We start from the raw sequence: 19889 nt of genomic DNA, 5'->3' as shown, positions 1-19889 counted from the left end.
AGAGCTGCCCACATTTGTAACCTCATTAAAATACACTCGATATCAATCATACAGTGTTAACCAAGCATGGTGGCACACACCTGTAATTCAGCCCTGGGTTCAATCCTAGTAACACTGGTGCACACACGCACGTGTGCATGCACACACACACACACACACACACACACACTACAGTGTTAACATCAAGATTTAAAATACTAGATTAATGAATTTCTTTTTCTTGAGCTTGAAAAAGATTGCTAATGACTCGTGCACTTGCTAAATTTTTAACCTTGATATTTATTTATAAAGCCTTAAACACTAGGGCCTACATTGTCAAGAGAGAAAACTGAGGGAAAGAACATGTCCCCAAAAATGGAGAATGAATAAATTTTCCCTTAATTACAGAGGGAGACATACTGATTTGAAGTAGATTTGAATGATTTAGATTCACTCAGATTTAAAGTCCTAATTTTTACCTAGAGACAAGACATAGAGAAAAAAATAACATTAATCACCTTGCACTCTCGGTGCTTCTTCTGCACCAGAGGCAGTCCACAGCTCTCCATGGTGCCAGACTCTGCTGCCACCCAAGGAGGAAAACACACAGCCATGGACACCGACACTGCATCAAAGAGATGCTTGAGAATCAGTAGAGGGCTCTCAAATCCCACTCCTCCTCTTTTTCATGTTTACCAGCCAAGATGGGCCATTTTTTCAGGCTAGTGGTTTCCAAACCTGTTGGATTATGCATTGATCTTTTTGTTTTGTTTTGCTCTTGAAACAGGGTCTTGTTATGCATTAAAGCTGGCCTTGGGCTCACTTTGTAGCCCAGGCTGGTCTTGAACTTGCAGTGATGCCTGGATCTTTTTTTTTTTTTTTTTTTTTTTTTTAAAGTAATTCTAGACTCCATCCCAGATATATTAAATCAGACTTTTTTGGATATCAGGGCCTAAAAATCTGTGTGTTTTAGAATACCTGGATGATTCTGATTGCCTGAAATTTTCTGGAAGAGCTGAAAGATTGCAGGGATACCTTGACCTCTGCCCTTGGCAAAAGGATTAAACCTAGGACTTGGCTCATTTTAGCAATTAGAGAGATCTGCTCAGAATTCAAGCTCTTCCCACTACTGCTCTGTGCTACTTGCCTTCTCACAGATACACCAGGGAATCATCAGTACTGAAAAGTGCAGCCTATGGACACAGTGTCCATGCAAGGGACTCAGTTGTTGCATGACTACTGTAATGGCAGTCATAAACTATCATATCCCGGAGGGAAAATGAATCCTCAGCAATTCTGCCAAAGCTCCAATTACCACTCAGAATTTATTTTCACCCACTGTAGCTATACTCCATTCCATTGTTTACAACTGTATAGCATTTGCCCAACTCCACATTGCTGGGCCCTACTTGATTTTATCCAGAACCTCCTTTTCCTCAAGTGTTCATAAGCAGTACCTGCCTAAGGAACTCATTTAAAAGAAGTGTATGTACACATAATTCAAATTCTACAATCTCCAATGATAACGCTATTATATGTGATTGTAATTCTCTAAATTTCCTGCCACCAGAGTGATGAATGCTTAGACGTGCTCTTGAATTTCTGTGATACTCTGCCATAAAGTCCTGTAACTCATCTCACTGATAGTGTTGATCTCAGGGTTAGTTTTAAGTGCCGGGCTATTCCCAGAAAGAGAAGCCTCCAGCGCACTGCCTGCCTCATACTTGCCCAGAGAGATATGATAGCGCAAGAGCCCCATCCCTTCCCTATCATGCTGTCATGTTGGACAAACAAAAAGATTTATGTAATTTTAGAAAATTACAGATGTTTATTTTAGAAAGGGAATTTAAATGTGTAACATGTAAGTCTATATTAATGTTTTACAAATGCATACGTGTATGAGAATACATATATATGTGCATGAACACACTCATGCGTATATGAGTATATGTATATGTGTGTGAGGCTAAGGTGCATGTATACACCAAGACACCACGGACACAAATATTTCACTGTGTTTTGTGGCTGAAAGAACAATATTTTGACCTTCTAAATGTAATAATGACACAGAACATTTGTTATCTGTGGAGACATAAATGATCCTTGAAAGGGTGAAATGATTTTTTTTGTCACAGGAATTAATTATTCATCTTTGGGAACTGAGTCCTAAGAATTTAAGACAGATAGAGACAATGGTATAAAAGAACAGAAGGGAGGATAACAGTGTTCACTGCTTATCTTACCATTACTCCATCTTTAAGGTAATTAACAAACCCAGCCCATTCCCAAAGGTATAAGAAAGGAATGAGCCATTCAATAGTTTGAGGGTTGGTTATGGTTTTATATTTCTTTTTTCAATGTGGGGAGCATACATAACTCAATATTTATTATTTTAACTATTTATAAGTGTACAGTTCATGGACAGTAAATCTCTGTGCCTTTTAATGGTGAATTTGTGGGTCTCTATTCTACTTTGAGAGATAGAATGTTAAAGTAGTGATTTGGATATGAGCTAAAAAGTTCATTTATAGCAGTTATGTGTTAAATACTTTGAAACATTGTGGAATGGGAGATTAATGCCACTCTTTAGGGGCTAGGAGAAACCATCTAGAGGAGATGACATTTAAATCTAGGCTTTTAAGTAGACACTCCTTAGGGAAGTCAGGGAATAAGGGCAGGGCATTCCAGGAGAAGGATATAGTACACACAAAGAGGTATGAAATTGTATGGCAAGCAAAGTATTGCTCATACCAGAAGCAGCTGCCCACTAATCTGTGCAGAAATACCAATACGGCTAGAGATCAACCATCTGGAGTACCCTCACAGCTGCTCTTTGAGAACTACTGTATTAACGGACAAAATGAAACAATGCAAAAGTAAAGCTGTCCAAAAATTATCAGAGAAGCCAGAAAGCAGAACTCTGTTGTCCAACACCCATATAAATTTTAGCTGGACAAAAAACATTGTTAGTCACTACTTTGAATTTTTACAAGTATAAATTAGTAGTACCACCACTTTATTCTCCCAGACAGCTGAAGTTAGCATTTTTCTAATCATAAGTGGGATCACATTTATGCATTTATCTAAGAAGCTTGAGTACAGATCTCTTCACTTCACTTCCTCTAAGGCCGATGATAAACCAAAGCTGCAACAGGAGTGGTACCAATGTTGGACACCTTATGCTTGGATCTGTTACACATTTACTTGTTATGATTTGTGTCTGTATGTTCCCCCAAAGCCTCAAGTGGTCATGGTGGAGGCAAGCTTTTCAGAGACAGCTTGTTAAATCTGGACCTCTTGTTTCCATGCCCTCCTCTCAGGAAACAGAGTTACAGTGTTTTCAGCCTGACTCAGCAGGAGGCTAGGGTCTTTGTAAACCTTCTCAGCCCATGCAAGAGAAGTGTATGGAGGTGGTGTAAACTATACTTGCCCTAGAGAGGGCAGCCTGAATACAGTGTAAGGGAGGAAAAGGGGCTTGCTTCTTCCCTTTTTGCTCTGGTTGCTTTTGTTGTCTTCCTCCACCATGAAATGTTGCCCCTCTGCCATGCCACCCTCTCTTGGTGATAATGAACTAAAACCTCCACAAACTGAGATAAATAAACCTTTCCCCCTTTGACTTCTGGCATTGGGTATTTTGTTGCAGCAATGAGAAAAGTAACTAAGACAGCTGAGTTCATTGACAGTTGGGTTATTCCAAAACCCATCTTTCCAGGCTGGCATACACACTTAGTAATTAAAGCAAGGTTTTTATATGCCTTTAAATATTTTAATAGGAACATGCCCTGAGGATCCTCCCCAAAGCTTAGTTTAATAAATTGAATAACCAATTAAGACACCCTCAACTTCAGCTTCTACTAGGTTAATTGTTTAATGAGTTTCAGAATGCCTCTCAGGATATTTCTTCCTTAGATGTGGTGAGAAATGCACTGAGGTATGGATTTTAACTTTTGATTTGGTAGATACTAAATATGCATTGTGAAGGAAATCAGTGAATATCTGAAGGAAATTTTTCTTCTCTACAAAAGAAAAGGTTTGGACAAGGTTTTCAAAATCCTTCTAATTCTTGCTTTTTATTAATGTGACTATAGAATGGCTCTTATTAGTACTTTCTCTTTAGGGAGACAACTTGAACAAAATACATTATGTGTGTAAGTACATGTGTGTATAGATGTATTTTTGAATGAATCTCAATTTGGTGGTTTTGTATAAATTATAGAATTAAGATTGTGATGTTAAGAATATACAGAAACTTTCTTTGAAAGATCCTATTAACTGGCTACTGTATTGATAAAATTTGCAAACAATATGGAGTTACCAAGTTATGTTCACTTTCCCAAAACCACACAGGCCTTTTGCTCCTGAAGGTTTGCATTGTTTTCTCCTCAGGAGCTATAACTTGGAATTCCTCGATGGAGAAGAGCTTTCATTATCTGCCTTCTTTCAGAAGGGGTCCTAGAACAAAACAAATCATCAGTCTGTCAGCTTGTCCCTCTTCCCACCTTCCTCTCATCACCATCTCAGACTAGTTCCATTGTGTGAAATTAATTTAGGTAGGGAAGGAGGAAAGAATTGCAGAAAAGGAAAAATATATTAGCAGTTGCATTTTTTTATTTTAAAGAAATAAAATAAAATACAATATTAGCAGTTTCATTTTTTATTTTAAATGTTATCCTTGAAATAGCTCCCCATGCTATCAGATAAACAAGAAAAAACAAACAATGAAAACAATACAGGACTTTAAAACAAGATAACAGGGAATTTACAATGGCTACCACCTTCAGAAGGAGATCTCCCATAGATGCTATATTGCATACTGTTATCCTCTAAATAGATGATCAGACTACCAGCTTTAGGCCTGCAAAGTCAATGAAACACTAGACACAACAAGCATTAAATCGTATTTTACTTCAATAGCTATCATCTCAGTCTATGTTTCTCCAGATCAGCCAATTGCTTACGGGTGGGCGGAGTGTGGGCTTTGGCTCTTGTCTCCCAGCCCACTGTGCCAGAAGGGGCTAGCATCTGGTTCTCCTCCCTCAGGCCTCCAAATGACACTGACTCGCAACAAGTGACTGGCTTCTTGTTCTCCTTCCCGTGGCTTGTGAATAGCACTGACGCAGAGGAAGTGGCTGGCTTTCTATCCTCATCCCTGCAGCTGCTGAATGGTGCCGACTCACAGGAAGTCTGACACTGTGGTGTCTGGTTCTCCTCCCTGTGGCCTGCACACAGTCTGCAGTTTCATTCTCCACAACTGAATGGTCCTTGTCTATTCCCTTATTTTTTTCTCTTCCATCTTCAGACAAAAAAGCATAAACAAAAACACAAGGTACAATAAAAATTTAGTGGGGCTGGGGATTTAGCTCAGTGGCATAAGCGCCTGCCTTGCAAGCAGGCAGTCGTGTGTTCAATCCCTGGTACCGATAAAAATGAAAAAGACCAAAAAAAAATAATAATAAAAAAAATAAAAATTTAGTCTGATCCACCTACTGCCTGCAAAGATAATTGGTACTTTTAAAAAATAACTACAATATTTAAAATACTAGTCAAGTAGACATCTGCCTTCATCTTGAGGCGTAATAGACGAGCATGATCTGAGACAAAACCAGATCTAAACTGTCTCATTCAAAACAGCCAAATGTTGATTATCCAAATCAATGACAAGTCTGCCTTTCAGTTTCTTTGTGACATTGCTTTCTCTCTCTGCATATTCAATTCATCTTTAGGAATCACAGGTTGGCCTGCTTTCCAGTTTCTTCAGAGCTAGATCTTCCCAGAATGACAGGATTATTTTAAACTCTATTTGAATTCGCAGAATTTGAGAAATATACATATTCAAAAACATCAAAATAAAAACACATTCCTAAGTAAGATGAAAAAGTGTATTCTGCTCCAAAGTTGATGTAATAACTGGAAAAGCTCCTCCTGTGATTGAAGCCATGCCTGTTTTCATTTCCAGTATTCATTAAGGCCTCAGCAGTGCTTCTTGGGTAATAGCCACGGTAGTTAAACCTATTGGTTGACTAATCTGATGTGCTTAAGTAATAGGTATTAGGAAAATTATCTGAGTCTTTACAGTGCTCAAGAACAGGGTAATAAATACTACAAAAAAGAAATGGAGAAAAATACAAACTGAGAAGCTATTCTTTCTCCCCTTTCTTTTTTCCCCCATGGTACTGAAGGTATGCAAAGGATCTTATGCATGCTATGTGCACTCTATCACTGAGCTATATCCCCACCCACAAGAATTTTTCCTAATATATCAGTAATAGTAATTATGGTAAAAATGGAGAATTACAACTTAGGAATTTCTAGTTATATATATATATATATAAACTTTCTTATGAACAATTATAGCTTAATATAATTTTTGATATCTTTATCAGATTAATAATCTCATGCATATCTCTTTGGTCTAGGTAGTACAATAAATTAATATCCTGATGTGGCTTCCAAAACTTTCTTTAGGTTGAAAACTTCTCTGCTGATCCACGGCTCTGCTTCTATCCAAATGCCCTGACTTGAGACAGAAGCTAAGAATCCTAGGTCTATGGAGAATTAAAGAGTCCAAGCCGCCAATAATGACCTAAATTTTTTTAAAGTAGATTCAGTTAATGGGAAATTTTCTATCACTAGAACATACCTTTTTATTTTTAATTGCTTTCTGGCACTTCTTTTCTTGTATGTTCCTTCTCCTCCTCTTTTTTTTTTTCCTCCTTCCCTTGCTTATAGCCTTTGCCAGCTGGCATTCAATAACCCTACTGGACATTGATTTAAACTAACACAAGGGCTAAGACTGCCAAACCCTGCCTGTCTCAAACCTGAAGGCAGGAAGAATCTTGTCTATGTTTTGCTAGCCTTGATTTATATACAGATTCTGGTCTTTTACTATATAAAGCATGCCTGAAGTAAACATGCAGGCGTGGAGCATACAACATTTACATTTTTAATCTGTTACTTAGAAAGGAACTCCTGACCATTCTTTGGCATATTAGGGCAATGAAGTTTGCTCCCACACAGCAGCCTATCTAACAAACCAGTGTCTTTATATGGTAGTGATAAGGAGGTAGGAACTATGGTAAACATCCCTAAAATCATTTAGATTTTTCTTTGCTTCTTTGTAAGATGTTTGTAAATGTAGTCATGGCAACAAACACAGAATAACTGGTTGGAAAAGTTAAAAGCAACTTTAGAAATCCTCTTGACCAGCAGTTTCCAAAAATGGCTCATGCACATCAGAAACACTGTGCACCTTATTAAAAAGTTGGATTCTCAGACATTTTTAAAAAAAAATGTTTTCTAAATTACAATCATTAAGATCAGGATCCTAGAATATTATTTTAAGTTGTTAGCTAGCAGAAAGCCAAGTTTGACCATCACTAATTGTCTAAATCACATGTCATTTGTTCATTTCCTCTATCCACTGTTCTTTAGGGGAATAAATGGCAACTGAGGATGAATACTATGGCTTCTTACAGAAGGTCAGGTTTCAAGGCGAGTTTGGAGAAACTAAGACCCTTTAAAATAAACGGGTGATTTCTTGGAGTAGATATCTAGGTGACATTGTCAAGCCCCGGTGCTTAAGATATCTACACAGTAAAAAAAAAAAAAAAAAAAAAAAAAAAAAAAAACCTGGGCTTGAAACAGATGTAGAACGAACAGCAGGCTAAAGCTTTGCTCCAACTGTCGTTATTCAAATGATTTTTGCTCCTGGAGAATGGAGCTGAGGGTAGGAATAGAGAGCTGGCACTAATTTTGCCAGAGCCCCTGTCTTGGTCCATTTTCCCTTGCTGTAACAAAATATTGGAGGCCAGGTAATTTATGAAGATAAAAGTTTATTTAACTTGAGTTCAGTAGGCTCCAAGAGCATGATTCCAGCAACTGGTAAAGGAATCCTTTACACATCAGAACATGAAAGAAGGCATTACACATGAGGGAGAGCAAGCATAATATCTTTTCCTTCTCTCATAAAGCCACTAATCTCATCATGAGAACTCTATTGTCATGACCTCTGATTCTAATTATCTCCCAAAGATTCAGTAATGGATTGGTAACTGATGGTCAACTTGAGCACCAGCTGAACTGAATTAGTGTGGTGCTAAGCATGGATGGCCCACCTGAGGACTGTTGCCAGCATAAAAAGGAGACCTGGAGAGAAAGTGTAGTGTTGTGGGTTTTCCTAAGTGTTGTTGTTATTTGGAGCCATTGGTTATCCTGAAGGAGCTTGTTATGCTGGCTCCTCTGATATGAATTTGACTGTTATCATTGGAGGATCTCAGGACCTTGTTGCTGAGAATGACTGTGACTCACTTTGGGGGAGATTTGGTCCTTACCTTGAGCATCACTTCTTGGTTCCAGAGGGAAGATATGTGCAATTTAATCTCCAGAAGCTTGTCACCCTGGCTTCCTGATATATACTCAGCTGTTCTTATTGGCGGAGGAACTTGGGACCTCATCGTCACTGAGGGTGACTGCAGTACTTTTCAGGGGGGCCCTAGTCCTTATTTTGAGCATCTCTTCTTGGCTACAGTATGGAACTTTCAGTCTGCTGTCACAGATCCTTCACCCTGCTGATACAGACTTTCTAGCTTCCATCATTGACCTGTAGGCCTTCCCAGTTCAGATCCATGAAATAGACTTGCATGAGTCAAACAGACTTGCATTGTCAAACGCTCTAGTTTTTCAACTCAACTCATGCAGATTATTGCCATAGGATCCAGGCCCTCAGTTGGATTATCTAGGTCTTTAGTGTTATGGATAGATTTCCTGCACTTTCTTTGTATTTGACTCCTTGGGTGACTATTATAAATAATATTACAAATTATGTGTCTTATATATAATTGTTCTCCTTGCAACCCATGACTACAGTGCATCTCAACATCAAATATCATCACCATATGAATTTGAATATTAAATTTTCAACACATGAACTTTTGGTAGGCATTCAAATATAGTACTCCCTATTTATCCAGGCTGGATTACTTGATCTATCTTTGTGTTCTCTTGGTATCCCAGTCACTGTCCCCTTCACCAGTAAATGACAGTGTGAAAAAACAATAATTTTCTTCAGCTGTTTGCCATGTTAATAAATGTCGAGAAGTTAATGGTTACCATGTTGAGCAACTCTTGTAATTGTAGAGACCACAGGTAACTTGTATTAATCTCATAATGTCTCAATAAATTTAGTATTAAAATATTTTTAAAAAGAAACTATAATTTTTCTGTTTAGTTGTCTTCTTTTCAACAGTAACTTCATTAAGGTATCTATTATCATTGTATGCCAACATCCTAACAATGAACACTCAAGTAACATTTTCTTTTTTTTTTTTTTTTTTTTTTGGCTTTTTCCTTTTTATCAGTACCGGGGATCGAACTCATGACTGCCTGCTTGCAAGGCAGGCGCTTATGCCGCTGAGCTAAATCCCCAGCCCCCTCAAATAACATTTTCTAAATGAATGAATTTGGTTGCATAATTTTTTCTCCACTGGTCAAAACTGTCTCTGGGATTTCAAATATATTTACTTTGGAATATGATCTATGTGCTTTACAACATAAAAGACTGTCCCACTTAGGAACACACTATAACAACTACAGAGATTAGGCCTACCTTCCAAACTCAACTGTCCTGTTTTTACAAATTAAATCTTAGCAGAACACAGTTGTTCCCATTTTTGTTATCACTTACAGCCACTTTCATAATTCAACATCACAATTAAGAGCTACAATGCAGAGGCACAGCGTGTATGACCCACAAAGCTGAAAATACTGACATCTGGTCCTTTACAGAAGGGTTTGCAAACTCCTGCCCTAAGTCCAGACCTATCTATGTGACATTGGGTATATTGGTTGGCCTATCGAGGTCTCAGCTTTCTTATCTGAAGAATGGAGTAATGATTGGATCTTATCTTATAGGGTTCTTGTTTGGAACAAGTGAGATAATCTCTATAAATCTACACATAATAGTTAGTATATATTAACTGTTATTTTTACAACTTGCAAAAACTTTTATAACTTGTAAAAACTATACTTTGCTGACTTTTTATGCTAGTATTCATATTTACTATTTTAAAATATTTAATCAAAATAAAGCCAAATAATTCCTGAGACTTAAGGGAAGTATGGACATTTGAAAAAATTTTTTTGGTTCAGTCACTTTTTGAGAAAACTATTCAGTTTTGATTAAACTAGTCAGTTCCTCAAAACAAAGACTCTATACTCTTCTTTCATTTTATAAAGAAAATTCGGTGACAGATATTTTGGAAGTTAATAAACACGTTTGATACCAGGTGTTTGTTTTGTACTGGTTTCAGTGATAAATGACAGAAGTGAGGCTCCACTTCGTGTGCATTTACCATCCAACTTGCTATTTATCTTACACACTATTGCACGGCCTTTGACAGCAAACACTCATAGCAGTTCCATTAAATTCCTTTTAAAAAATGCTGAAGGGGTTGTGTGGAAAGGAGCACTAAAAATATCTCTTTTTTGTAGGAAAAAAAAAAGCCTGGACAATAAATAAGACACTAAGCCAAGAATCTGGAAGCATATCTTTTACTTAAGTTGCAACCCTCACTGTTGGAAAGCATACTGACCATTTTTGCTAAAATAAATTGCTTAAACCCTTTAATCAGAAAGACATTTTTCAGTATGGATTATAGCTCATCCAAAGGAGGACAGCATTCTGACTCATCTAACATTTTGTTCATTAGTTTCTCTTTCTAGTCATGGAGCTTAAGTGGAATTTCAGTTTTCCCCTTAGTATTCAAGATTTCCAATGTTGACACTGCCTTACCGGAATTTTCACTAAGGGGCAACTCCTACTTTGACTCTTTTAAATAATCATCTCTCCATCTAAGGACTTAACCTACTGGACCACAGTGTTTAACTGCCTGCAAGAATGGGAATTCACAGCTTTTGTTACTCTCTAAAAGTTGGGTCACAATTTGAATTTGTATTTTTGATATGGTTACATGTTGGATTAGAATCTATCCACCTATTTCTTCAGGAATTCTACCTTCAATTCCAAGAGATAAGCTCACTCTGCTCCTTGTCAGTTCTAATCCTCCAAGGAGCGTCACAAGAAACAACTAGATATGCATAAGATTTAGTAGAGGCAAAACCCATGAAGGGTGGAGACAGGGGAGTGGAAGCAGGTGGGAAGGGCCTTAGATGGCCACGCAGATATGACACAAGTAAAGGGAGAAACAAAGAAGGAGAATTGGATAGTAGGAATCTCAGTGCAGTGCAACTCTGTGGAAGTTTTCAGCTGGCTGGTACAAAGCATTAGGGCTAAGGTTATCCATCAGAGGAGTCTCATGTTGGACATGAAAGGCTCGGCTCTAGCACCACCACTCCTATTTTGGTCATTGGATGGAACTAGCATGGGTAGATGTGACTTTGGAATGAACAATGAATGTACCCAGTGGCGCAGCAAATGAAGGCTGCTGGCTGCTTCCTTGCATTTACTGTTTTTAAAGCAAGATCTGAGCAACACACCTCACGGTCTTCACTACACCCCACAGATGCACTTCGCCATGCAAGTTCAAGCAGCAGCTCCTCCATGATTCCTCTATGATTTCTTTTCTTTCCAAGGAGAAATTTAGACAAAGGAGTTACTGTGACAGTCCCACTTCCACAGTTGCTTTTAGAGCCATAAGGGTACTTGTCCTCCCCGCCATTACACTTTTTTTTTTTTTTTACTATCCTTTCTGAATCTCCCTGACTTGGCAATTTGTGGTTCTCCTGGTGATTTAACCCACACACTCTTCCCTAAAGGATATGCGCCCTGGTGTCCGTATCCTTCTTATGTTATATGTGCCCATTCGCAGATAAAATTGAGTACAAGATTACCAAGAGGCACCCAAGTGGATAACCTGAGTTCTACACACACCCATCCCTGCACTCATTGTATAAAAGCAGCCCTATGTGTTTTGCTAATCAGGATCAGATGATGATGATTTTAGTTCTTGCCTACTGGTCTCTGGACATAGAGTTTCAAAAATGTATAAAGAGGAGCTATACTTGGTAATTTAGTATGACTTCTTACTCTGGGCCCTGGCAAGACTTCCTTTGGGGTTAAGAAAACTTCCAATTACTTCCTTTGGGAACTAGGACTTAAAACCCTTCAGTATCCATAATATCTATGATAGGTCATTGGAAGGAATGATAAGCGAGATTACTTGTGCTTCTCCTTTTTATATCATTTGTTTGTTTGTTGTTTAAAATAGGGTCTTACTATGTAGCCCAAACTGACCTTGAATTTGTGGTCCTCCTGCCTGGGATCCTCCTGCCTTTGATCCTCCTGAGTGCTGGATTACAGGAGTATGCCAGCATGCTTAGCTTCCCACTTTGTACTCTTCCCAGAAAGGAAGCAGTCTCACAAAGAGATTCCTAAAGGGCGTTGCATTCCATCTCATAAGCTACTACCACCAAACTGGCACATCAGTTGCATCTTCAGTAAGTCATTCCTCCCGGGACCCTACATGCCACTGGTGCCAGCTCAGGGAAAGATATTAATGCAACCATAGTTGATGACAGGAATATCTGGACTACCTGCTAATTAAGTTTACTTGGACCTCCAGTGCTGTTGGGCAGGATACTGGATGCAACAGCCTCACCTTTTAGTGAATTCATGCTGAATCTGTTTGACTTTATGACTTGGCAAGTTCAAAACAGCCTGCTTCATGGCTGGGTGTAGTGACACTACATGCCTATACTTCTATCTACTTGTGAGACTGAGGCAGGAGGAGCAAACATCTTAGTAGGACTTAGTGGAAACCTGTCTCAAAATAAAAATAAGTAAATAAATAAATACAAAGAGCTAGTGATACAGCTCAGTGATATAACACCACTGGGTTCTTTCCCCTAATGAAAAACAGAAAAGAAAAGAAAAAAAAAAACAACCAGAACAAACTCAACTTATAATGGGTAGTTCTAGGTACTTGTCCCATAGTCATGAATTCTAAGTTTACCACAGCTCAATCACATAACAAGAGTGGTTTCTCAAAAGATGCATAATGCTTAACCACATATGCCATGACTGTGCTCCAGAATTCCAAGGATTGCATTATGATTTTCCCACCACTGATACATCTGCTGTTATAAATGTGCCAGAACTCATGGCACAAACATCAGGGCTGCTTACAGAGCCCTTTCCTGCTCTAGGCCCCACTGAACAATGATAGCTTTCTATGACACTATGGCAAACTTTCTAGGTGTGGAATGTATTGTTCCAGAATCCAAAGGACTTATAAGAACTGTGCTTCTTTCTGCATGCGGTAGAAAATGTAAGCTGTAGTAATGTCTCTCCTACTTTGGAGGAGTAGCTCAGGGTATGCCTACTATTGCACTCAAAAAATTAAACTGAAGTGACAAATTATTGATTTTTTTTTCTTTCTTCTTTTTTTTGTTTTTGGTGGTCCTGGGGATTAAATGTAGCCTGATTCATACTGGGCAAAGGCTTTACCACTGTGCTACTCAGAATCTTCACAGAAATTCTTCCCCCAACACGCAAGTCCATGGTCTGACCAAGGTCTCTAAAATATGCCGTTTTGTTTCATTTTGTTATACTAAATCAACAATGTGGTGCCAATATAATAATGTTCTGAAGGATGGCCAGATGATCCACCATATATTATTACAAAGTGGAGGAATATTAACATACTCCTGAAGCAAAACTGTAATGTTGTTCTTCATCCTCTTGGTTATCTTCAACTTCCAAAAATGTTGATATTAATTACATAAATAAGGACTAGGAAAGTGAATCTGCTCTGTATTCATGGGCCCGGTAGACCTGTAAACTGAGCCCAACTGGGTCTATAAGCTTATGCTCTTGTCTATCATTTATTTATCTGTGTCTTCCCAATTAGAATATAAACACTTTAAAAATTATAACTTTGTCCAGATTTAGTCCCTGCTGTATCTTCAGCACAATAACAATGACTAGCCACACAGTAAGTGCTTAATAATTGAATAAATTCTACTCATTATTATTCATTATTGTTTTAATTTTTATTATTTTATGAATAGGAGTATATTTCTTGTTCTATAATATTTTATCATCTTTATTATTAAAAGTGACCTTTTGTTTATCATCATTATTATTAAAAATATAGCAATAATGCTACAGTGATACTAATAATATGTTTTGCTCCCTCTATCCCAGGCCACAAGCAATTGCTATCTTAGAGCAGACAAAAAGATTGATCTAATTCTGAAAACTTATTGTTCAAGGGTGAATTTAGCAGTATTTTGGGTTATTTAAAGACTATGAGTAATAGGAGTAATTGAAAAATAAAACAAATATTTAGGTTTTTCAAAGTTATTACAGTAAAAGACATTGCCATTATCCTCCTCAGTATACACTCCCTTGCTTTGAACACCTTTATCCCATTATTGTTCCCATTTTCTGCAGCATTTATGCAAGTCCTTTTTCCTGAGTGCCTATGAGATATTAATTTTAAAAAATACAGCAAGTGCTACTCCTGAGTTCCATCCAATGGAAAGGCAGGCTTGTAAAAACATCACAGTGTGTTCTCTTCCACCTTACCCATTGTATCTGACGCCTTGCAACTTCTGACTTTCTGCAAAGTCACAATGGTCATGCAAAATAAGCATTTTGAATCAATCAGAACATCAAAGCAGCCACTACAGTGCCATTTAAGACTCGAAAGAGGACTCCAGGACTGCTTCAGAAAATGACAAGAATGATTGGATAAGTGTGGTCAAAGCAAGTGGGAGCATTTTAATGATGAATAAGGGCAATATGTTTTTTACAAGATAAATTGTTAATATTTAAATACATGTTATAATTTTCAATAGCATAATACCTCATGTATCCCAACCCTTGCATTCCTTTGGGATCAGCTGTAATGTGGTGCTTATACTGCATCTTAATTGCCTTTTTTACTTGATATTATTATTATTTCCCCTAGATTAGATTCCTTAAGGGAAGGAACTTTGTCCTTTCATCTTAAATAACTAGGTCATAACACAATGCCTGACAAAGAATGAGAAATATATGTCAGTTATATGAAAGTTCATGAATAATGAATCAAGTCACCCTGCCAAGGCTATGCAGCAAGTAACAAGATTAATTTAGATAACAACAAACAGTTTGAGCTTCCCTAAAGTGATGCCTCATAATCAAGCACAACACCTAATAATTAAGTTGTCTAACTGAGTCTGAGCCAAAACTGGATAAAATTCTGCGACTTTTGATACAGACCTTTTCTGGACTTTCACCCCAGGTCATCCATTGCTCTTGTGGAATATGTGATGAAATACCTGGAGTTTTTTAGAAATAAACATTGCCTCAAAATAGAAAAAAGGAAAAAGAGAAAGGAAAATTATACTCTAGTAAAAGGTTTAAAAATATTGCACTGCAAAAAAATATAATTTTCTTACATACATATATGTGCATTTATATGATGATTATGTATGCATAGATGTATGCATATATATTCATATACACATAGAAAGAGGCATTATTAAAGTAGTTCGATTTACAGAAGAGTATGAGAAGACAAATAGGAGATAATGGCTCATGAATTTGTCTACATTTACACTACAGAAAGTAGTCATTTGGTAGTTTAAATAAGTCTATTTTAATGGAATATTCAAGTGTATTCGTTTAACCAATATATACTACATTTATGGAACACCATTGTAGGCACTTAGGATTAGTAACAAGAGGAAAAGAGACCTCTCTACCCATGTCACGACACTGTAATAAAACTATGTAGTATTTGCGATGGTGATAAAAGCTATGGGAGAAAACTAGGCCAGATAAGGTGGTTCAGGAGTATGAGTTCAGGAGTATCTAGAGCTTCTGCAGGAGTTAGAGTGGGAGTTTCTGGGACCAGGGGAATGGTAGGTGTAGAAGAATTATAGAATTAAATAGGATGACCAGAGTTCGATCCATTAAGATAAGATTTGAACAAAAGCTTCAAAAGAGAGGAAATTAGTAGTGCAGATATCTTTGAAATCAATATATCAAATATTATCAATGCTTCTTTTCAGTGTATTAGTGTCATTTTTTATTACTATAACAAAATACATGAAGTTAGGAAATTATAAAAAAAAAGAGTGAGGTTTTTGTTTTTGTTTTTTGACATACTGGGGATTGATCCCCAAGGCCTGCCATTGAGCTACATCTATGGTATTTTTAATTTTGATACAGCCTCACTAAGTTGCTAAAGTGCCCGGCCGGGTAGGCTCGAACTTTCCATCCACAGTGCTGGGATTAGGTGAGTGTTCCACCATGCCTGACCAAGAAAAGAGCTTTATTTACCTCACAGTCATGGACATTGAAATTCCAAGGTTGGGTGGCCCCACCTGCCCAGTCTCTGGTGAGACTGTTGGCTGCATTACAACATGGCAAGTGGCATATGTGTAAGAAGAGATTGCACAGTGAGATGAAGGAGACCAAGGTGGGGCTGGTCTTGCTCCTTTTAGAACTAAATCTGTGAGAAGCACATTCATCCTTTTTGAGGGCATGTCCCCCAGTGACTTTACTGCCTTCTAGGAGCTCTCCTTAAAGGTTTCACCACTTCAATACCATTTCACTGAGGGGCAAACTACATACACACTGCACTATGCAACAAAACTATTTGAATTAAAATGAGTTTTGATGATAATATTAAAAATGAATATTTAAATTAAGACAGGTATAATTAATTTCAAAAAATCAACATACTAAACGAAACTGTAACTAACAGATTTACTAACTGTTAACTTCTGGTTTTCAAAAGGAGCCCATTTAGTGGAAGCTTATCTGGTATAAAGAGGAAAACATAAAAGAACAAATATTAACACTACCACTACACCAGAAAAAAGGCAGTGTTTCATTAGCAACTTGAGTACTCAAGGCCTCCTATTATATAGTAAAGACTCAGGTAACTCAATAGTGCAGTGACAAAGTGATATTTAGGGGAGCATTGGTTATTGGACACAGTCAGTGGTAAGGCTTTTTCAAGGATTATTTCATTTAATGATTTCAAGTAATACTCATGAATGAGAAAATTGGGATTTCTAGGAGAGGTTATGAAATTTACCAAAAATCAGTCAACAGGGTGGCCAGGTCAGGATATGGTCACAGATTTATCTGCTGTCAGTTCCCCAATGTATTAGTCTTTACACCATGTTACCTCTCTACTACTTTTTCCTGTTATGTTCATGTTCATAGCTGGAAATGAAACATAGGTGAATTAAATCTCTAGAAGAACAGAAAAGAGATATAAGTAGAATCTGACAATCACTTTGTAACTTTACATGATTCCAGAACTTAACATATGTTGCTTAAAAATATTCCAGATCACAATCCATGTTTAGGACTTGTGACACTGTATTTGGAAACTAAGGTTGTAGAAAACATCTTAATTGATGACTTCCAGACAGAAATGTCCAGAAAGTGGGTCAACTAACACATTTGTGAAGCATCTAAGATGGCCCCTTGATGCCCCTATTCTCTACTTCATTTGAGCGTAGACTTTTCAGGTTCCTTTGTAGAAATCCAGAAAGAAAATTCAGATGAGACAACTGACCTATTTCTAAGCTGTGGGCATAATTTTGACTCAAGGTGCAGTGTTTCATAAGCCAAAGATGAACAGTATCTGAGGAAGACATGATAGCATAGTGTAAAGATCCTTGGATCGAGGGCAGAAGATCCTGAGTTCCTGTTCTACATCTACCATTAGGTCATGTGAACCTGAGTAAGTCACTTCACCTGTATGTGTCTTGAGTTTCTTCATATGTCTGTTGGCCAAAGCCATAGAGCTTAAAAAATGACAAATGGATATGCTTTTTCTAAGAGATAATGATTGGATATCACAAATAAATGATTTATATATGTGTCTCTGGAGTCTAAAGGCAACCAGAAAGTTTCATTCAGGAAGCTTAGGATGAGAAACCCCAGTGCTGGGAGGCTATGAATAATAAAAGGTAAGTTATTGTGAATTTGGCTAAGGATAGGCTCATAGGCCTTTCTCCTGAAGGGTCCTCTTTAGAACCAGAGTCATGGCACTGAATTGGTTCTCCCTGTCTCTCTGTGTGCTTCATCTTCTGAGCCTCACCACAATGCCCATGAAAAGAATCAAAGACTATGGCAGCAAAAAATTAGATCATAAAATTGAGCTCAGATCATGAAGAGAAGAGACAAGGAGAGAGTGTTGGCTTTCTGCTTAGGACAGTAAGCACCACATTTAGAAAAAGTTATTTTGATGAGGAAGAGAGATTCAAAACTCTGGTAACTCTTCAACATAGTTTGAAGGCAAGGGAATATTGCCTTTGTTGAGTGGAGCAGCATAGCTTTAAGACTTATTAGCAGTCTTTGGAGTATCATAAGCTTCAGGAGTTATTATTTGAGGAGCCAGGAGAAAGACATGGATGAGAGCCAAGGATGCCATGGATGTAGAATGACAGCAGCCAGTATTCATTCAGTGCCTGACTTTTGAGCCTTTCTGACCCTCTGCTCTGGATATGTCAGAAAATTTGTCTGTCCATCCCTACATTCCTTCTAACTTTACCTTAGAAGGGCCAGCTCTTTCTTTCATTCCAACTACATGAACTCTGAGTGGGTTTCAGTTTCTTTTAATCAAAAGCAGCTTGACCAGAAAGAATATCACCAAGTTCCTTGTCCTATTGGCTTATAAAATAAGCCAAAAACAAGAGCAGTGTTTCTTCCCAACCTCTCTTCATCCACATACTTGATTCTATGCCAAAGTTTGTAGCAGCTGCTAGGGTAGAGAATCATCAGACTGTCATGGATGTTTGGACTGTAGCTTCCACAAACCAAGATACTTCTCCATACCTGTTAATCTTTGTGCCCCCATTTCCTCTGGCAAAATATTTCCTAGTCTTATGGAACTCTAACACAACTGGCTACCCCACCTTGAAAGCAGAAGTGGGTGTTAGAAAATCAGCAAAATATCTAAGGAAAAAGGCACAAGGGTTTAGGACGTAGTCTAGTAATAAGTAATAGTTTGTTTCTCAGAGTTTCTTGAGACCTGAGTGGCTGCTCCTATTCTTCATATTCTTTCCCATGGCATATCCATGAAAAAGTTATAGGAAAAGAGATAGTTTGGGTTTGGGCTGCCCATATTTAAGTATTAAGTCTTACTTTCTCAAGAGAAACATGAAATTGCAGGGGTTAAATTACCCTATCCACAGAGCTTCTGAGAGCAGGATCAGAGCCAGGAAATAAGCAGAACCTACAAGAATGCCAGGGAATGCCTTCAGGGTAGTGTATGGTATAGCTCACAGGGAAGCAATGCTATGACAGAAGAGCTGAGTGGAGAATTGGGATATCACATGGTGGGCCAGAGGCCAGAAAGCAGATCGATCAAGATGCTGAAGTCAGAGATGGAGCTTAAACAAATGGTAGGCAGGAAGTACCAAATGGAAGTAGGGCAGGGAAGTCATGTTTAGGGAATAGAACAGGGTTTATTAAGATGCAGCTGGCACATTGCCAAGCGTACAGATGTTTAGCACATTCCCTTAATTCCTAAGCAGGTTTTTGAAGCATAAATTTCTCACTGGACTTGTAACAGACAGGCCAGGGCATGCTGGGAAGAGAAAAGAAATCTTGAGTTAAAGTAAGAAGGGATTACCAGAATCAGAGGCAAGCAGAAATGGCAATTCAAAGCAAAAGATGGCAATGAGAGGCCAAGGAAAGCATAGCAAATATACTCCATCTGATAGATGTCAAGGTCAAAGGGGTAACTAAAAAGGTAGAGCAATATAAGCGAATGGCCCGGGTAGCCTCTGCCAGGGACCAGGGGTGGGGTGGGATGAAGAATTATGAGATGGAAAGCTAAATCTTTTTAGAGAATTGCATCTAATAGAAGGTGGAGAAGAGCAAGGATAGACTAGCTTAGGAAATGGGGATAGGAGGGATGATTTGGGGGAAAGCACAT

This window comes from Cavia porcellus, unplaced genomic scaffold (assembly GCF_034190915.1).
Source record: "Cavia porcellus strain 051 isolate PalLab524CR breed Dunkin Hartley unplaced genomic scaffold, mCavPor4.1 scaffold_1, whole genome shotgun sequence".
In the NCBI taxonomy this organism is placed as follows: Eukaryota; Metazoa; Chordata; class Mammalia; order Rodentia; family Caviidae; genus Cavia; species Cavia porcellus.
The sequence above is the reverse complement of the archived record's forward strand: the minus strand, read 5'-3'. Positions refer to the sequence as shown.